This window comes from Dermacentor andersoni, chromosome 1, assembly GCF_023375885.2.
Source record: "Dermacentor andersoni chromosome 1, qqDerAnde1_hic_scaffold, whole genome shotgun sequence".
NCBI lineage: Eukaryota > Metazoa > Arthropoda > Arachnida > Ixodida > Ixodidae > Dermacentor > Dermacentor andersoni.
The window spans coordinates 154,459,299-154,480,197 of NC_092814.1; the positions used below are offsets into that span (position 1 = coordinate 154,459,299).

At 43.2% G+C, this 20,899-nt stretch overlaps 1 protein-coding gene and 1 long non-coding RNA gene across 2 annotated transcripts in view; both read left to right on the top strand.

Moving 5' to 3' along the window:
* The window catches only part of LOC126546224 (uncharacterized), a 69,342-nt gene that overhangs the window by 37,177 nt on the left and 11,266 nt on the right, over positions 1-20,899 (top strand). The window lies entirely within an intron of this gene.
* Positions 716-14,416, top strand: LOC129380618 (uncharacterized). The gene is made up of 2 exons (XR_008608798.2): positions 716-1,579; positions 12,804-14,416. It is a non-coding gene; the product is annotated as an uncharacterized lncRNA (long non-coding RNA).

Here is a 20,899-nt window from a genome sequence, read left to right on the forward strand (position 1 = left end):
GTCTTTTTTCCAACCAGTGTGTCAAAACAGATATAAAATACTCGCAAATATGCAATGACCACTACGTCACTTCACATTTATTCTGCAATATTCTGCTATCTCAACTGCAGGTTGCCAAGAATAAAAAATTACCAGAGTGCACTACTCGAATGGTGTTCACTGTATCTGATGAGTGTCTTGATTTACCTAATTGATGAGATGTCAGTGAAAAGCTTTGTATGATGGTTACAAATGGCCGGTAACAGCATTTAAGACAGCCTAGGATTTGTGAAGGCACGAGAATGAAAGCCCGTGAAATAAATAAAAGGTGAAAATAAACTGCCCTTACCATGACAATGCTTCTGCGCACTATTGCATCAATCTTTACAAAAACTTTGTCAAATAGGGGCACTGGGAAAGAGCAGCTGCAGTTTTTTCTCGACATGTCAGCAGTTTTTGGCGTGCAAGTACAGTCCCTACCAAATGCGAAGTAGCGCGATCTTGGTAACAGTTCGCTTTGCGAACCTTTACAAGACTGTGCCCCAGGTTTGCACATTCATAATATATGCAGTGCACTGATGACACTGTTTCTGTCTGAGACCACTTATTACTGATGCGGAGCGCATTGTCACGTGAATTTCTAAAGAAAAATTCGCTTGTTTGTTTGTTTTTTTTTGTCGGAAAAAAAAAAGACCACACATGAACTAGGTCGTTGTAACGCTGTTATTGGTCATTTCTCGGCGTATTCCACAACCTTTGCATTGGCACCATATTCGATAAGTAAGGAAATAAACATTCATTACAAGTACATATTAATTGCTTGTTCACAATGGAAAAAAAAAACTTGAGTAGCACAAACATAAACCTATCAACATAGAGTGGGTGATGTTCACGGAAAGCACTCATTAATTTTTTTCTTGGCCACAGTTAGTTGTCATATCCAGTATGTAATTTAATGGTGGTTTCCGAGAAACCTGTACAGGTCTCCTTCGTAGCTTCATGCTAAAGTAGGGTGGGTGAAAATTTTTCCTGTCATGAATTTTACTTGCCTTGCAGGCTTCCACAGAACTGATCTGCCATAATCAAATAGTGCTCTGTAAAGTAAAATAAGGAACACCTTTTGTTCATATACCTGTATTTCACTCATTGACCTCTACCAAGCTACTCATGTAAATATGTATTTACTGCTCGAAAACGGGCAATTCATGCTCCAGTGTGTCAAATTTGCCACCTCCCAGAGCTGCTCCAAAACTTCTTTGACTGCTTCCATCCCTGTATGAGTGGCCCATATAATGTTTAATGAAATTATCACTGGCATCCCAGAAACTTCAACATTTAACATCCGCCTGCCAAAGTGTCTACATCTCAACATTTTGGTTAGAACTGATCACTTTATTTGCTGCAGGACTGAAGCTGTCTTGATATCTACAATACATTGGACACTACATGCAGGATTATGAATGGATACCTGAACACTGCTTGAAGGAGCAAGCTCTACAGCATCACTTATGCTCCTTTCCATGGGTTGGCAAGAGGAACCGTGGCACGCAACTCTACAGGCACCTGTGCTCTTCACTACCTTCGGAGGAGAGATGCATTGGTATGCTGTACATATATTTGACTGTGGGTTCCAGCTGCATCTCTTGCATTGTCATTCGATGTGCAGGTAGAGGAGTTACCTATTGGGCGCACATGTTGGTTAACGATACAAAAAGGAAGGTGCTTCTTTGAACACCGATGACCCTGTCCTCCACTTATTTATTTTAATTTTCTTGTAACCTTATTTTTGCTGATTATATAAAGGTCGCAGGCAATTAAGCCAAGAAAAGCGTTGGTGTAATTAGCTGTGGTTGAAATTGAAATGTAGAAAATATTGAAAGAAAGTCATGAAAGCAGACGAAAGGACCTTGTCTGTGGTGGTGACTGAACCCACAACCTTTGCAGTACACACGCGATGCACTACCAATTGTGCTAACTTGGGTATTTGTGGTATTTATGCCCTGGGAGTGTTAGCCAGCGCCATTTAGAGCCATGGTGGGCAGATGTGGAACATCTTTTTTTGCACGATGGTGTCGCGTAACACCTGAACTGAAGAGAGCAGGCATGTGGCTAATAAACCCATGCATGCTACCTAAAGGCATCAAAGCTGTGAGGTTTCAAACCCTCGCATGAATGAATGAGAAGGAAAACGGGCTTCATTTTTTTAAAATCACGACCATATAAAGCCAGCAGGCAATGAAGCCAAGAAAAGCATAGGGGTAACTAGCTGTGGTTTAAACTGAAATGTTGAATTGGCTCTGCAGCCATCTATCAAATTTCACCGCAATGCATTATCATAACTCAATGGGCAGCACGTTTAAAAATTATAATTCAGAAGACTGCCAGAATTTCAACAAATGAGCAGTTAGCAAGAATGATAGTGTATGCCCTTCTAATATTCTTCTTATTTATGGCACTTATTCGTAACTTTTCCGCTGTGTTATATCAGTGTTTTAATTCGGACCAAAACTGTGCTATAATGTAGCAATGAGGTTATGGTCTAGTGGCGTAAATGTGCATGTTAATAAGAGGGCAAATCACCTTAACGTTAACTGAGAGTTGTTTAAACTTGGGCAGCCTTCCGAAATATACTTTTTTTGAAGTTGCTGTCCATTGAGTTACACTGGTGCACCGTGTCATGCGAGCTACCGCAACGAGATGGCGCCGTGTACACGGTCATGTAAGATGCGGAACGCCTCTGGGAGAGCGGACCAGACCGTGTAAGCCGAGCCGGCATGTAGCCGTGCTTGTTATGCATACACAACCTAGTAAACAGTTCCAGTTAACACTTACGTTTTGTCAATCACGTATGCTCGTCACCCGACCATGACATGGAGGCAACGGTGGGATACTCGACAACGCTGTGAGAAATGCACCACGCAAGTAGAAGTCTACATCACAGCGCACTGCGGTGAATACGAAACTTTGCTACCCATGGCTTCACCTACAGTGTCCACAGCCCAGCACGCAGCTCCACTAAACTCGTTCGTCGTCAAACTGCCGGAAAAACTTGATTTTCGGCAGCCCGAGGAGTAGAAACGGTGGCTCACGAGAAGGAAGGGCTATAGAGCTATCTCCAGACTAAAGACGACGACGAGACGCAGGTGAACACACTCATTTATGCCATGGGTCGTGAAGCCAAAGACGTCCTAGCCTTGCTCAGGCTCTGTGATGCTGAGAAACTCGACTACAACACAGTAATGCAACTGTTCATAAAAAATTTCCTGACATGGATGAACATGATATACGAGTGTGCAAAGTTCAACAGCCAGAAGCAAGACGTGCATGAGACAGCCGATATGTTCATCACCGAACTCTTCAGGCTCGCTGAAGCCTCTGAGTACAGCGCCCTGAAAGAGGAACTGATCTGTGGTAGACTCGTGGTCGGTCCCACAGACACGTAGGTAAGTGAGAAGCTGCAACTTAATGCTGAGCTTACTCTGGAAGCCGCTGTCAACGCTGCTCGCAACATGGCGGCAACAATCAAACAGCAGCAAAAGGACCTACGGCCACAGCTACAATCACTTGAAGCTGTAGACACCATGCACAGCTTCTCGAAGAGCAAAGGAAAGTCAAATAATTCTCGTAAAAACCAGCGTGACCAAACTGTGCTGACATGCAAGTGGTATGGCTCAACAAGACACCTATGATTCACCATCACACACTATGTGCACGGCGAATGGCAAAACATGCAGTGCCTGCAGTAAAAAGGAACACAGCTGCCATATGCTTTTCCGCTTCCAAAAAGCAGAACAAAATGCACATACCAAGCTGTTTTGGAAGAGGTTTACTTGGACAATTAACTGACCAACAGGATCCTGGGCCATGAAAAATCAATGTGATGGTCAATGGCTTCAAGGTAGACACTGGTGCAGATGTGACTGCCATGCCAACAAGCCTCTACGACGAACAAGTCACGGGAAACCTGAAGCAAGCAAAAGAACAGCTGCTCGGACCCGGCAGGACCAAAAAAAGCAACGGTTAGACTGCTACCGTGTGCTGAAATGGCTGGTTGTGTCAAGAACAAATTTATGTAATAGACAAGCTGCATGACGCACTTTTTGACGTCCCCCCGCAATCAAATCCTTCAATGTCCAACCAAGTCTCCTAGAAGTAGCGGAGTCAAAAGGCAAGGTCAGCGACCCAGCCAACATTTTATGCCACTACCTCTACCTGGCTACAGACCTGGGCCTACCTTCTCGGGACCGATTACAATATATCGCTACTCCCTGATGCCAAGCGGTGTGCTATTATGTACTCGGGGCGAGTACCTCTGCCCATGTTGCCGAGTGTCCAAATGTGAGTTGGAGAGAATGGAGAGCCTGGGTGTCATCATAAAGGTCGAAGAAACCACAGAGTGGCATGCACCTATGGTAGTGGCTAAAAATAAAGGAGGCGAGCTTCAAATCTGCAGTGACTTTGGAGGGTTAAAATAGAACATTCTGTGAGAATGAGTCTTAGTGCCCACCATCAATGATTGCCTGGCCAAACTCACCGGAGCTGCCTGGTTTAGCAAACTTGATGCTATAGCCGGTTATTGGTTACTGGTTACCCGAGTCCCAGAGGTACAACACTTTCCTGACGCCACTTGGCCATTTTAAGTTCCTCTGATTGTCCTTCAGAATTTCCACAGCAACTGAATTTTTCCACTGGGAAATGCTAAGACTGCTAGAAGGCCTGGACGGCCAAGCATGTTTGCAAGACGACATAATAGTGTTTGGCCGCACGAAGACAGAACATGATGCACGACTGCACAAAGTACTTCAGCACCTGCAAGAAGCTGGCATCACCCTAAACGCAGGAAAGTGTGTACTACACCAGCAGTAAAAAATCGGGCCCCTTGGTTAACCCCCTTCTCGTTCATTACATAACGAGGGTCTCGAATCTGGCAACATTGGTGCCTTCAGGTACTACGTGTGGGTTTATTGACCAGTTGCCTTCACCCAAAAAGATCACATACTCGTGATGCCTGCGACAGAAAGGATGCTCTACATATCGCCAAGGTTTGTGAGTGGTGGCACTGGCTAACAATCCCAGGGTTAGTTCTAGTAGTAACATAAATACCCCAGAAAATAGATGGGAAGACGGTGCTGTGTTAGCTCGATCGGTAGAGCATCACACACGTAATGCGTAGATGTGGAATCGTTCCCCACCTGCGGGAAGTTGTTTCTTCATCCACTTTCAGTTCCGTTAATTTTCCCTGTGTTGTCCTTGGTGCCTTTGTTTGTTGGCGTCTTATGATTAATAAAAATCGGGCCCCTCGGTTAATCTGCTTTCTTCTCGTTCATTACATAACAAGGGTCTCGATTCCGGCAACATTGATGCCTTCAGTTGGCATGTGGGGCTTTATTGACCAGTTGCCTTCACCCAAAAAGATCACGTACTTGTGATGCCTGCAGCAGAAAGGATGTTCCACATCCACCGCGTGTGTGCCATGTTTTCTAAGAAAGCAGGAACTATTCATATAATCTCTGGAAGTTCATAAAAGAGGGGGAGGGAGGAAAGATTGCAAAGAAGGGAACAGGGTCAAACAAATCGAGGTGTAGCAACCTGTGTAAACCGAAAGCAAAAAACATTCATACACATACTTGTGAGAAATAGAAAAAAAAAGAATAATTACTCAGTCATTCTTTGATATTAAAAGAGCTTCTGATATCAGTTGTGAATTCATGTTTCTACTTCTGCCAAGAATATATTTCAAGTTGTGGATGACAAGTGCATGTGTTACAATGCTCACCTACATTGGTCTTACTTTGTTTTTATATTCTGCAATTGTTCTCTTGCCCTTTCATCAGTGCAGCGTCCAATTTGGCTTGTGTAGAGCTTACCAGAAGTAAGAGGTTATTTGGTAAACCATTCCAATGGCACAATTCATGAACGGTGTTGCATGCCTTTTGTTAAAAGCAGCTGTATTTTTACACTCAAGCGTGGGAAAAAAGCTTAGATGGCTTCTTCGGAACCAGCAGCACGAATGGGGCCCCATATTTGTCATTAACCTTCTTCAGTGAGTGCAACTGCTGTGCTCATGAGGCAGTGCCTCTGGCTGCTTCAAACTGCGCACTGTTACCTTTGCTGCTTTCCACTCCTGAAGTTTTCGCAGTAGGGATTCTGAGATTCCGATGATGAGAGTGAGGGAGGCCAGCTGTTATGAACATGCCAACGTGAGCACAAAATCTATTGCGCCTTGTGTTAATACACATTTTTAGAGCCTATTCAAGGCACATTGGGCAATTGTGGGCTTAACATGGATTTAGGCTGGTTCATACAGTAGCTAACCTTTCTTTGCTCTTAGTTGGTAACTTCAGGAAACATGCGTTAGGGTGAGCATCAAATGTTTACCTAAGATATGCAGCATATTGTCAATGGGTTAATGAAGTTGAGTCTGACGAAGTCTTGTCCAGTTAGGAAGAGTCAAGGGAAAAAACAGAACTGACACCGACCAAAGTGAAAAATTATTTAAAGACACGTGGGAGCCTTGCTTACAATGCTTTCACCATGCGTGTCTCATGTGTAAAGGTTAGTCCTTTTCCGTGCCCATTAAAGACATTTCAAATGTTATCTACCGTATTCTCATGTGTCATATTAGAGTTAGGTTGTAAAAGAATCAAGATATCGATGTATGTAAAAACACTTAGAACCACGGCGTTGTCAAATATCTAGTGATGTAATGTCACAAAGCACAGGAGCATTGCGATTATCACATCTCAAAACCCCTACTGCAAAAGCTTAAATTCCAAATGCAATGAAATTTCACTTTGGCTATATTGGTAATAAATTAGTAGTAAATACTACTGTAGTCATCTTGGCAAAGCTGCGGGGCTGGTATCTAATTTTCTTTTTGATACTCTTTTAATACTGTATTAGCAGACGACACATGAACCTGGTGGTTAGTGGCTATGACGAGAGTCCACATCGCCTTCAGGTTTTTATCACTGCAGGCAGCTGCAGGTGGTCCCTTATCTCGTAGGCCACACTAAGGTGCCCTGCAATCTGAGTCATGCCTCACTGCCAGTTACTGGTAATCGTGGCATTCATTTCAGTCTCGGTATCAAGATTGCGAGAATGCTGTTTTGTATTTACACTGTTTGAATCATTTTTTTATGCAGCCCTAACTTTTGTTGTGGTTGGGCTTTAAGGGCTGTAAAACAGCAAAAGCCAGCAGTGCGCACACTTTAAAGCAGCTGAAGCAGCTGGAAGTACTGCCTCATGAGCACCAAGTGATGCACTCACTGCAGAAGGTTGCTGACAAGCATGGGCTCTGAGTTGGGCTGTTTGGTGTTGCGCTGCCAAGCCTGATGGTGGATAATCAAATTGTAGCTGTGGCAGCTGCATTTTGATAGGTGTGAAATGCAAAAATGCATGTGTGTTTTGCACTGTATGCACAGTAGAGTAACCAAGGGGGTCAAAATTATTCCAGAATCCCTCGTACTTCATGCCTCATAATCATATTGTGGTTTTGGCAAATAAAACTACAGAATTTGGTTCAATATATTAGTTGGTGCCCTTTGATGTTCCAGTTCTCTGATTTTCTTGCTTATAAAAGCTCTGTTCTTGGTATAAATGATGAATTTGTTATTACAGAAGGCTAACCTTTAATCTAGCTTAACTCATTAATTTCCTTTAGTGTCCCTTTTCCATGCATTAAAAGCATGGAACACTAATACATTTGCATTAATTTTTATTTGACTCGTGCTCAACAGCTAGATGCCATAGAAGAGAACTACTACCGTGGGCTTCAAGTTGATATATAAGGTTGCCGTATAAAAGCTTGTCTTTTCTTTTAGAGATAAAAACACCTGAGCCAAGTTTTCTGTCTTTATATAGACTATTGAGATAGGCAAACACCACTTGCATGATAGATCAGTGATTAGTTATGTGTTCAGTTTTTCCCCCACCCCAAAAAAAGAAAGTGAACTTGTGGGATCGTTCTCCACCTGTGGCAAGTTGTTTTTTCATCCACTTTCATTTCGATTAATTTATCATTTCGTTATTTCATTTATTAAGCTCAAGTAATTTCCCCTATGTTGTCCTTGGTGTTTGTTGGCTTCTTATGATATTACTAGTAAAAATTGGGCCCTCGGTTAACCCTCTTTCTTCTCATTTATTACATAACGAGTGTCTCGAATCAGGCAACATTGATGCCTTCAGGTAGCATGTGTGGGTTTATTGACCGGTTGCCTTCACTAAAAAAAGATCACGTTCTCGTGACGCCTGCGGCAGAAAGGATGTTCCATGTCCGCCGCCAAGGTCTGTGAGTGGTAACGCTGGCTAACACTCCCAGGGTTCTACAAGGAAACAAATACCCAAGAAAGTGGATCGGTAAACGGCGCCGCGGTGCTCAATTGGTAGAGCATCGCATGCGAAATGCGAAGGTTGTGGGATCGTTCCCCACCTGTGGCAGGTTGTTTTTTCATCCACTTTCATTTCCATTAATTTATCGTTTCATTATTTCATTTATTAAGCTCAAGTAATTTCCCCTATGTTGTCCTTGGTGTCAGTGTTTGTTGGCTTCTTATGATATGAATCATAAAAATAGGGGCCCTCGGTTAACCACCTTTCTTCCTGCAATAACATTTTTCATGGAGGATAACAAAAGCACGCTTGACTTTCTTTAAAAAAATATGCTTCATGTAGACAGTTTCTGCGTCCTTGTCTGTTTGCAACCTAAAAACATGAAAAACAGCTAGTAAAAGGCAGCAGAAAATTTTAAACGAACTGCTGATATTGCAGTAATAAAAACTCTTCACAAAGAATAGCTAATAAAAATATTTTAGAAATTTCAGTGGTTTTCTGAAAATAAAATTGGCATGGAAAAGGTTAATCTTGTATGGGGCACTAAGAACAGTAGTAAAACAAATTAGTCACCTAACGCAATCTGTGTAATGAATTGAGGATAAGTGCTCTATAAACAATTACATGTTTTCGATGAGAGATGGTGATTATTTTCCGACACATGTCGATCTTTATTTGCTAATGTGGAAAACCACAATCGCTTCCCTCTCAGCTCTCTCGGGGCTCTGCAACTAACCTCATGTGCTGGAAGATAGGGAAACACCCACGGCTCATATGTTCAGCCATGTGGCTACTGTAGTTATTTGTGCAAGTTCTGGGTTCACCCACTCCCTCATTGAAACATTGATAATGATTACGATTACTAATACTCGTTTCCATCCAGGAGCCAAATCAGCTTGTAGTTGATGCTAGTCCTGTTGACAGGTCTTTATCCTTGTTTCTTCCTGCTATCATACTTCTAAGAATAAATAATCTTGCATACTGTTGCTGAAAGCTGGGAGAGTTGGTTACTGGCATTAGGAAACATAGTTACTACACTATAAGATACACATGAAATGCACAGGATGAGCACTACACATGAACTTGTTTTAGTACATGAGTGCGATTATATGAATGCATGAAATGCTCAAATTTGCAGCAAAATTTGACTATACGTGACATATAACATACATCACTCATTCTATTTTGCATGTACCGTACATCTTTTTCAAGTAATCAATTCTTATATTCGAGATTTCAATAGAAGGTGTGCTATTGCATTTATCGGTTTTTCTGGGAAGGCCCTTATATATCAGTGTGGAATTTTAGGCTTACATTTTCTGAGTATGTTGTGCTGTTGTATTTTGCCATGTATTGACATCTTTTACAATGTCCCGCAAGTGTTTCAGGCCTTGCTGACACGCTAACCTGCGCAGAATGCTCAGCCTGTCTTTGAGGCACCTTTGAGTGCCTTTAATGCCTTCAGCAGCAAGTGTTATACCCGTCACACGAGCATGCCAAAGGTCCTTTGAAGTTAAGGAGCATTGAGCTTTCAAAGACATTAGTTCAACGGATATATGTCGGTGCTACATGGTCTCCAGGTTGTCTCCGTTGAAGCTTTTAACAGAGACCGCAATGTATCCTTAGCGCTACCATCACCTTGAAAGTAATAAAAAAATATAGCCCAATGCGTCTTATAATAAATTTGTCACATTTTTTTCAGCAACATTTATTTTTCCTAATACATAGAAACATCAAAACAAAATGCACACGTAGTAAAGGCATTACTTTATCACAAACAGATGTATTTATTGTAATGATGGCCACCATGTGTACCGCTTCGTACACCGCACATTGGCGTCGATTATTCATTGTTGCCTTTGCTTCAGCTGCTTTGTTTCGTTCTTTGTGGCTAGGTAGCGGTAGGTACACGTAAACGCTGTAAAAACTAAAAAACAAAAGTGACAAGGAAAGATGTGCAGAAAAAAGCCAAGGAGACTGGGATACCTAGCAGCCACTAACCAAAGAACCAAATCGCACATGGCAACCGTGTTGTGTCGAGGTTGCTGCTGACGACAGGCCGTACCGGTGTTGCTGTACCGGCGCTTTCATGATGGAGATTGCGGGTGTCCCGAAAGTGTTTAGTACTTTAGTAACAGTATTCAGTACTTATAAGCTTGTTCTGAAGAGGTAAAAATTGAACTTCCATATCTTTAGATTATTTTTTCTACTGTCAGACGCCCTCTAGGCTTGGGAGTATTCCCTTGAGGTTTCAAAGGACGAACGCGCACTCCTTTGACTCAAAGCCACCTTCCAGTAGGGCTCCATTGCTGTGCCTGTGTGACAGTGCACATTCTCCCTTGAAGTAAAGAATCTTTGGTTCAAAGGACTTTGAAAGTGCCCGTGTGACTGGGGTATTATGTAGGATAGACCAGGATTTGTGGTAATGGCAGGCTGCAGGAGCATTGTGCACAGATGTAGGTGGTAACAGCATCTGGATATCTCACAAAACATTGCAAAACATGCCAAACTGTGACTGTACACATGCAGTTTGCAAATATAAGGCAGGGAAGTGCAGATTTGTATACTAGGTCTTTTCCATCCAAGAAACCAATAACTGCATTAACAAACCTTCTACAGGGGTCTTGAATAAAGAAGTTGGTTACTTGAACAATATGATGTATGACATGGGTGCATCATGAATCACATAGTTTATATGTCGTGTATTGTGAAATTTCCTGCGAATGTGTCGTTTTTATGTATGTAATCATTGTTTAGTGAGGTTGCTTGATGTCCAGCACCCATTCTCTGCATATCATGTTGGTATTTTGTTTTGTCTTAGAACTGTAATTATGTTTCATAAAACCTTACAGTGCTAAAATTAGACTTTGGGGCAGTTTGGTCTTTTCATCCACATTCTTGTTTTTGTCATTTCCCTTACCATGCAAGCATTTTTCTGGAGCACTTGCAGTATTTCGTCATGCTCTTGCATTTACAAACCAGATGTCTGTCTGTGAACAGCTCAAACCACTTGTAGCATGCAAATCTGATGCATCCTCAATAGAACTCCATAGTGAATGTATTGCTAAAAATATTTTTCAGGGGATGAAGCACTTCTATAACTACAAAGTTTTGCAGCAATAAAGAAGCAAAATGCTTGCATCTGTGTAATCTATATATAATATTTTCTTTGTATCATCTTTTATCTGACTGTCTGTCAGCATGGTAACATTGCATATTATCTTCTTAACATTCATGAGTTCCAAATAGCTACTATAATCTTTTTGTCCTCACATTTTCTGCAATATCCTTCACCGGAAGGACAACTAGCAGTTCACTTGATTTACCACTTACAGGCAACAAATTAATCATAATAGTAGTGTCATGCCTATTGCTTAAAAGCTCCTAAACGATTTTGCACATCTGAAAGTTCCTTGAATTCATGCAAGCAGGTGCTGCTTATATGATGGCTGAATGCTCATGTGATTGGTTTTTAGGCCAATGTGAAAGAAAAACGCCAGTACCTATGTGTTGCTTTATGATGTTGACCTGTATTCATTATTACGTTGGTGAACTGTGTGTGCACTCTGAAGATATGCACATTACTGCTGGTGTTTCGTATAATCTGTGTATAATACAACAACATATATTATCAAGAACACATTCATTTTATTAGTTTTTTAATATGTTGTCATGATTTCCTTTCATTGTCAGTGCTGCAAGGCGTCCTAATACCTAATTAAAGAGCTTCTGCAGACATAAAGAGTTGATTCAGAATTTCAGAAGCTTTTAATCACTGCAGCTATAGGTTTTTTTAATATAAGCTTTCTTCACTACAAAATGGGGGTTCCTAAATTGGTTATTTGCGCCTATAAACCACCCGAGCTGGATGAAAATACTTTTCAGAAATTGCTCGAAGCTCTATTATACTTAAGTCAGAATAAGAAGATACTCTTTGCAGATAAAAAACATTAATGGTCTATCTCACATAATGAAACATTCTGGAAGGCCTTGTGGTCATTCGTAGAAGCACTTGTTTGTAGCTTTGTCAGTGCCGTGATGTTTCAACCTTAGCCTACAAGATAACGATACTCACACCATGTGAAATTTTCGCGAAGTAGTCTGTTTGTGCATTCTGCGACTTAAAAGGAAGAGGTCTGGACACTGACCAAAATGGTTTAAAGTACTTATTTGAATTTTTGAAGCTATGTGAATTTATTTGAATTTGAAAATGTAAAAAACTATTTTAAACATTTTGGTCGGTGTCTGGACCTCTTCTTTAGTATGCATCATCCCGACCAGACGGGCTTTCGTCATACTCTCCACTTCATCCAGTCTGCAACTGTACAATGGGCTGTAATTTTTCCTAAAATCTGAGGTGGCCAAGATGCACTTGGAGTGGTAGCATTGAATGGCCCAGCACTGTTGAATAATTGGTGATGCTATGTTTAAATATTCATGCGGTGTCTGTTTGCAATACAATAGTACATAATCTATTTTGTTTGGTTTTCCAGAATGCTCCCTATCATGCACTGCCATCTCAACAGTACCATGGCCTTTTGTGTGGATTCCTTCCCTTTTGAAGGCCACCACTGTTTGCACAGCATCACAGCCTGCCTGCCTTGATCTTGCGGAAGAAGAAAATACAAAATGACTATTTTTTGAAATGCATGCATGGCTTCATGCAACACCACCTGTCGTCGGGGTGTTAAGGCTTTTTGCAGAGAAAATGTAATGACGCCTTATGTGTGCCCTGGTGGCAAAGTGTTTGCCTCTTTGCCTGTGTAAAAATTTCACACTTATGGATACTGTTAAAGGTTCCTGTATCATATTTTCTTTCACATCCTAAGAAATTTTTGTTTCATTATAAAACTAAAAATTATAGTTGAATTGCTGCTTTGTGTGATATGCAATATTCAGCTGAAGGTGATCAGCAGAGGTCGAACAAGTGTTATGTCAGGTGGAGAAATTTTTTTGAGAAGTGGACTTCTTCGTTAGGGTAACAACCGTTTTCCTTGGCAGTATTTATATAGTTCACTTTTCTCCACTCCATGGATATCCAGCAAAATGAGTGAGTGCATAGAGAAGGTGAGGTAAGTTTAAATGCTCACCATGGGGGTTTAGTTGGGGTAGCAAGGTGTGCAGAAGTATGGGAGTTTGGCAGGTTGCTGGCACCAATTTCTATGAGTGATCTTGTTGTTTGTGTCTATGTCAGTTATATAAGGCGAGGCGTCTTCTGACGCCAGAAATTTTGAAAAAAAAACTCCTTATATTTGTGGAAATTCAGTATGTGCCCCTGGGGCTACTACGAGCACTTGGGGCCACTGGGTAGATGCAGCTCTCCAATGAACTTTTTTGACACAAACTTGTGTATGTACACTGGGTGTGTGCCATTGCATATGTGCCACTCTTTAATGAACCTCTTTGATGCTGACTTAGGTCATGGGGCATCACAACACAAACCTATGTAGCGACATCTGTGTAGCAAGTGTGAGCTGGAATTGTCTGCTTGGATTTTCTTTCCCTGATGACGACTAGTCCCCTTGTTGAATTAACTTCAGCCTGAGATATCACCTGTTTGTCTACTGTTATCACATTATGCCCATTTTGCTGTGAACTTGTCATGTTCTCTAGCTGGCAAGCTTGAATTTCAGGTGCTGCACGCTAAGGAAATTGATTCAGAGTGGGTGGTACCACTTCTGCTTTTTCTTTGCAGCTGTGTGTTACATGAGAGAATAAGTTGTACGTAGATGTCTATTAGAAATAGCATAGGTATTCAAAGGTACTTTCATTATGTTCTAGGTCATTGGTGCTGTCTGGCCTCCTTTGCATCATTTTTTGTAGCATGCTTTTTACATGCAAAAACAAATGTGGCCTGTTCTAATGCATGCAAGGACTGCCCAATAGCTCATGATGTTTTGAGCCGCTGAATTTCAGTCTTGGCTGCACTTGTGGATTTTCAACTGTACTGAAGCTTGCAATATGCTTGAATTTCCTGTCAAACTGGTTTGCTTGTTTGTATCCAATTTATTGAATTATTTCACTTTCATTATGCTAATAGTCATTGATTGTACTATCATGCTGGCACATTTGATTCTGGAACTGCAATAAATTTCCAGACATTTTATTGCTTTGTCATGGTTTTTGCACTCGTCAGACACAATCTACTAAACACACACACAAAAAGAACTCCCTTCAACCTCGTAAAATTCCCAAAAAGTGCATAATAAACTCCCAGACCTACCTGTAAAAGCCCTAATAAGGAGCTAAAATGCACTCCCAAAACATCTGTTTAAAACTCCCTTAGTAAAACAGCTCCTTAAAGCTGTAAAAATTCACTCCCAAGCATTCTCGTATATGTTCCCATAAAAAGCAAAAATCGAACTCTCAAAACTATCCATAAGTGCTCCCTTAAGCAGAGCTCCCAAAATATGGGAACGGTTGCTCCCAGGTTTACACCTAAGCACTCCTACAAGGAGGTAAAATAATTTCCCAAAGGTATCCTTCAAAACGCCCTTAAGAAGCCAAACGTTTCGGAAAATATGTACGTAAGAACTCCCATCGCTTCTCCTATAAATTCCCATAAGAAGCAAAATAAAATACCCATGTCAACTTGTAAAAGCTCCCAAAGCTCCTCATAAGAACTTCCATAGTTCTGGTGTTCAAAAGAGGAATGAAAAACTCCCAACGTTCCCCATATAGACTCCTGCAACCACTCGTGGGTTGGTGTTCAAAGGAGAATTAAAAACCTCCCATAATTCTCCATATAGACTCCTGCAACCACTGAGGGGTTGGTGTTCAAAGGAGAATTAAAAAACTCCCATAATTCCCCTTAACACCACCAAACACAAGGGTGTGAAAAAAAACTCCGTTCGAATGGAGGATATTGTCCTCCCTTAAGGGCTGAAGTTATGCAACGAGGCCAAAACTCCCTAAAAGGGTCAAACCTGTTTACAGTGTGCATGCAGAGGAAATGTCGACACACCGAATCTGTTAACAAATACATATCAAGGGGCCTTATAAGGTAAAAGTATTCCAATCTGTTTTTATTCCAATCCCCTGACGTCAAATTTACGTAACCGCCGGCGCAAGCATCGGGCTGTAACCCACAGCGTCGTTTGAAAAGCCCAATAAAACGTGCTCCTCGTTTATAGGAAGTCACTTTTTTTTTCCTTTAAAGCGGATAGCATTGCCTACATTGAAAAGATTTTCTTATAGAATTGGCTGAAACGAGGCGAGGACCACGCTCAATTGGAGAGAGGTTCGATAGGGCCGAGTCAGCGCAGTCAAATTAGATAACCGGATCAAGAGGGTGGTGCCGGCGTCTGCGATTGATCCGCTTCCCCTTATTTAGCTTGCGGTGGCTGGTTGAAACTCGCGGCGGCGCGCAACGGAACGTTAAAAATTCCGCCGGGATGGATCCTCAGCAAGGAAGAGTTGGCAAAGGGATTTCGTATACGTGCCGAAAGGGCTCGATAACGTTATACTGCCACGAAAAAAAAATTATTATACGCAAATAAATCCATGCTCCGCAGCCGCTCCGAGTAGCTAGTGCCAGAGCAATCGGCGGGCAGCCGTCTTCTATTCATTTCGGTACGGGGCAGTCTCCACCTATTCAGAAAAAAAAATCAGTTTTGTTCGGCATATTAATGCGTCTTTAATGCCGGTGTCAATGCGTCCTTTTTGACACAGTGAGTTTTCGCGCTTTTGAGACGTCGCGTGACAGACAGGCGAAGTGGGAGCAGCCCGAAAACGTTTGATCAATGGCAGACTATTATGGCGAAAGAGGCGTTGAACCAGAAATTATTTTTCGGTCGTTCGGTCTAATCATGCACAATCAGTGTGCACACATCATATCAAATGGGGCGTTTTCGCGGTTTCCGTGACGTCGCGTGAGAGACAAGTGAAGTGGGGTTGGCCCGAACATTTTTTCACCAATCATGGAGGACTGATTGCAGAATTGGAATAGAAAACTTTGGAATAGCTTTACGTTATAGCGCCCCACATCTTAGTTTCACAAACAAACTTGACATGCGCAATTTCCTCAATTCAATCGGCGCGCAATGAAAAAAATCAGGGGAAGCGAAGCCTCGCAACGATATTGGTATAGGTCAAAGTTAATAGTGAGGATTGTTAAATGGCAGCTATAGCAAGCATATGGCGCCTAGCCAGTTGATGGTGTTCTGCAAAGACGATGTCAATGCGGAGTGTGGTTGAGAGTCCCTAAAAGAGCACCAGAGAACCTTCACGAGCGAACTCTTTTCAGCACAAACCCTCATCTAGTGCATAAGAGGCAAAGGCCATAAGCGAGGGCGGATGAGGTGTACCACCAGCTTGCTTCGAAGCTAGCAACTTTGTCATAGCTCTATAACGACAGACACTTTTGTGGGACTTGGTGTGACTAATATCTCAAAGTTGTCCTCAAATCCCTGGATGAAATGCCTGATCATTTCGGCTTCCCGCATCGTCGGATGTGCTCGCGACATCCTCGATTTAGCGAGTGCAATTGTCTCGCTACTGCTGAAGTCAAACGTTCGACGAAAGCCCGTCTGGTCGGGAGGAAACAGAATAAAATAAAATAATAATAAAACGACAGACGCCGACCAAAAGAAATGCTAAAAATGAATAATTCTTTAAGACGTTCCCGCTTCGCTACGGAAGCCTTGTTCACAATGGGGTGAAAAAAAGTTCATGGAAGCTTTTCTATTCGTCAGCATGAGACGTAAGTGGCGTGTGTACGACGGGGGAAGGGTTGGTTCCCTTACTTTGACTGAGCATGAGACATGTTTTTTGTATCTCCAACTCCAGATACAGCCGCGATTTCAAGTTTCTTTCTTGGCCGATAATTCTTGAGTTTTTCCAGTCAATCTTGTGGCCCGTTGCATGTGTATGCTCGGCAAGGGCATGCGAAACTATTCGTTTCCTTTCGACATCGTTCTGACACTGCCTCAATCTCTGCCTAAAGTTTCCCGATTCACCCGTGTATGCGTAGTCGCAATCTGCGTAGGGTATCGTGTAGACTGCGCTAGGAAAGGACTCTCTCGAAAGCCTCCCTTACAATAATCTTTTATATAAAGTCTATAGACAGTCTATAGACGTCTATAGACTTTCTATAAACTTTTTTGTAAGGGCTGTCCTTACCGCCCACGAGTGCGTACCTCAGCCTATACACAGGCACGTGTGCCACCTCAACGTCATAACTGCGCCGAACGCGAGACAAGGTTTCGCTTATCCCAGGAACGTAGGGTATGACATTACGCTTTCTTGGTCCGGGGCCAGCCTTTCGGAAAGAATTGGACAGGCGGCGTTCCACAGCACTCAAAAACGGCGTAGCTGCTTGTTGAGAGATCGCTTCGCACGCGGTGAAAGTCGGTGAAACGACCACCTCCTTTGGCGCAAATGCGGTTCGCACGGTTGAATAGGGAGGCAGCAACCGACCTTTCGTGAGCATCAGGATGAACGGACTGAAAGTTTAGGTAGCGGCCAGTGTGAGTGTCCTTTCGGTATACGCTAAACGAAAGCGATCCACCGTATCTGTTGACAAGCACGTCCAAAAATGGGGTCTGCTGTCGACCTCCGTTTCAATTGTGAATTGGATGGCCTTTTCCTGACTGTCCAGGTGCGCAGTGAACGAAGCCAAAGCGCTGCGCCGAATCACGCATGAACAGTCGTCTATATAGCGCAGAAATACTCTTGGCCTAGGACTGAAGGACGCCAGAGCACGATTTTCCAGCCATTCCATCGTAAGATTGGCAGCAGTAACGGAGACGAAGGCACCCATTGCCGTACTGTGGACTTGCCTGTAGAAGGCCTTGTCGAAGCAGAAGTCCGTGAATCCAAGGCGAAAGCAGAGGAGCCTCTTGAGGTCGGGAACGTCAATAGGCGACCTGTCTGGCATAGTCCTGTCGGATTCTAGAGCAGAAGTGCATGCTTGCACAGCCATGTCAGTCGGAATTGAGGTAAAAATCGACACCCCGTCGAAAGAAGCCACCACCTCGTCGTCGTCTAGAGTCACGTCACGAAATTTTTCAATAAAGTCGCAGTAGTTGCTCACATGCGTGGAGCCCTTCCCGATGAGTGGAGACAGAACCTGGTGCAGGTAACCGGACAATTTGTAGAGAGGGGAGCGGGTGTAGTCAACGATTGGATGTAGGGGGACATTAAGCGTCTGAACTTTCGGCAAGCCATAAAGTGCAGGTGCAACACCGTTATGACAAAGAAGCTTATAATACAGAGACTTGTGCTACGGAGCTAGGAACGTCTTAAAGAATTATTCATTGTTAGCATTTCTTTTGGTCGGTGTCTATCGTTTTATTGTTTCACCAGAGTGCTGCGCGCACTCACATAGGCGCCGTTCAGCCCGAAGTTTGCGAAGTGCAGGATGGCCAGAAACGACGCTAAGAATAATCTTGAACAGCGACCATGTCAGCATACCCGATCCGTGATTTCCGCGAAACACATTGGCGACGTCGCTACGGTAGTCAGTGATGGTGATTATCCGTCGTGGAAAGCAAGCCACATTTTTACATCTTGATCTCCGGTTCCCCCGAAAATTTGAGCTTCCAGGTGACGCTCTACACCAGGACGCATTACAAAAGGAACGAGAAAAAATATAATATTGTTTAAACTATTGATTTGGTGGTTTCGGATCGTGACGTGGTAACAACAAAACACAAAAGCTTTTAGAGCTAAATTATGGTTGCAACCGACGCAGTAAGTGAATACAGTGTAAGTTGTACCACAAACAAGTTTATTATTATACCCTGTTTAAACAACCCCCCCCCCCCCCCCCCTATTGTAGTAGAGCCGATCTGTATTAGCAATGGAATTAGGGCAAGAAACCCTACGGAAGCACCAAAAGCGTAGAATCTCCTCGTCTCTGAAGCAGAGTGAGCCTTCATATAAACGTCGGCCCCTTTATACCGATCTTATCTGTTACCCGAAGATAGATAAGGTGCGCCGCAGCGACATATTTGGTCCTCGAACGGGGTTCCTTACGGCGTACGTACTTCCTGGTTTTCTGCAGACACTAACGTTTCTGGATCACGCCACACTGAAAATGCATACATACCGGCACTCAAAAGCGCAGACTACGCGGCATCGGCCGTCTCACCGATAGTCTGTTTTTGTGCGGTTGATTTTGTTCGTTTGATATCAACGGGAATCGCATGGAGTAGTTTTTGATCAAGCAATCCCTGCAATTTCGTGACCTGCCGTCTTCGAATGAGGACGAGCTCATCAATCCTTCCGAAGGGACAATATTCTTTGTTTCTTAGAAATACAACCGCTGTTCGCTTCATGTTTAGTAAACGGAACTGCTTAGTACACTGACTGGAAAGTAAGACACATGGGCACCCGTTGCTCTCTTCGTAGCGCTTTCTCTATCGTGTTTGCGATCACTGCCACCTACACACTCATATTGCCCACTTACTTCACAATAACCTGTATTTGGACGTACAAAGTATCACACCTCGTTCAACTCGCTGGTCATGATTTGCGTAAAGTTCAAGTAGGCTTTCATCATGGTCAAAACGTTGAGGAGTGATTGTTTGCGACATCGAGAGCCACCCGCCGCGGTTGCTCAGTGGCTATGGTGTTGGGCTGCTGAGCACGAGGTCGCGGGATCGAATCCCGGCCACGGCGGCCGCATTTCGATGGGGGCGAAATGCGAAAACAACCGTGTACTTAGATTTAGGTGCACATTAAAGAAGCCCAGGTGGTCGAAATTTCCGGAGTCCTCCACTACGGCGTGCCTCATAATCAGAAAGTGGCTTTGGCACATAAAACCCCATAAGTTAACATCGAGAGCCGAATATTCAAGCTGAAAAGATTAAAACTGATTCCTTGTCAGGGACAAAATAGATTTTCCGAGAGTGTACGTATAACAGTGAAGAGGTTTACTAAAAGGGCGACTCACCTCGGAGGTGCAGTGACTAAGGCCCAAACAATGAAACGTTCCTTTCCTTCGAGCGCTTCCTAACCTTACGTGCGGCCTCCTTACAGCGAAGGACCGATGGAGGAAGCAAGCGTAATCTGAAAGCTCCCTTCACCCGTCCTCACGTAAGGAGCGGTTGCCGCATGCCTGGGTTCGAGATTATCTCTTAAAAGCTTTACGTGAACACCATTATTCTATAAAAAATATTGTATCGTCGCACAATCTTTAAATTGAAGAGCTAATATAGAGAAGCGTGGACGCTTTCTTCTAGTTTCGTTTACTGAAGCTAGAAAAGTAGCGCATTACAGTGCAAAACTTGATGTGCTCCATGAACGCTGGCATGCCGGCGTCGTGCAACGCCTAGGACCACCAAGCAACGCTTTCATGCCGCACGCGTGACTGAAACGAACATGCTTGGCAAGACGTACCGTGCTCGCGCTTCTCTGCAGGTGAGCGACAGCGCGCATGCGCAAGCAAACGTCACGTGGTTAAGCAGTGAGGTGAAGCGCTCGTTCAGGGCCAGGAGCGGCGTAAGGACGCATGAAGGTAGCTTTGGGGCTACCTTATGCTGAGGAAGCACCAAGGAAGCCTTCACCGAGGGCCCCTCAGTAAGGAAGCTTTCAGAGTGACATAAGCTGCCTCACCGCAATGAAGGCTTCCTTACTGAGGTAAGGA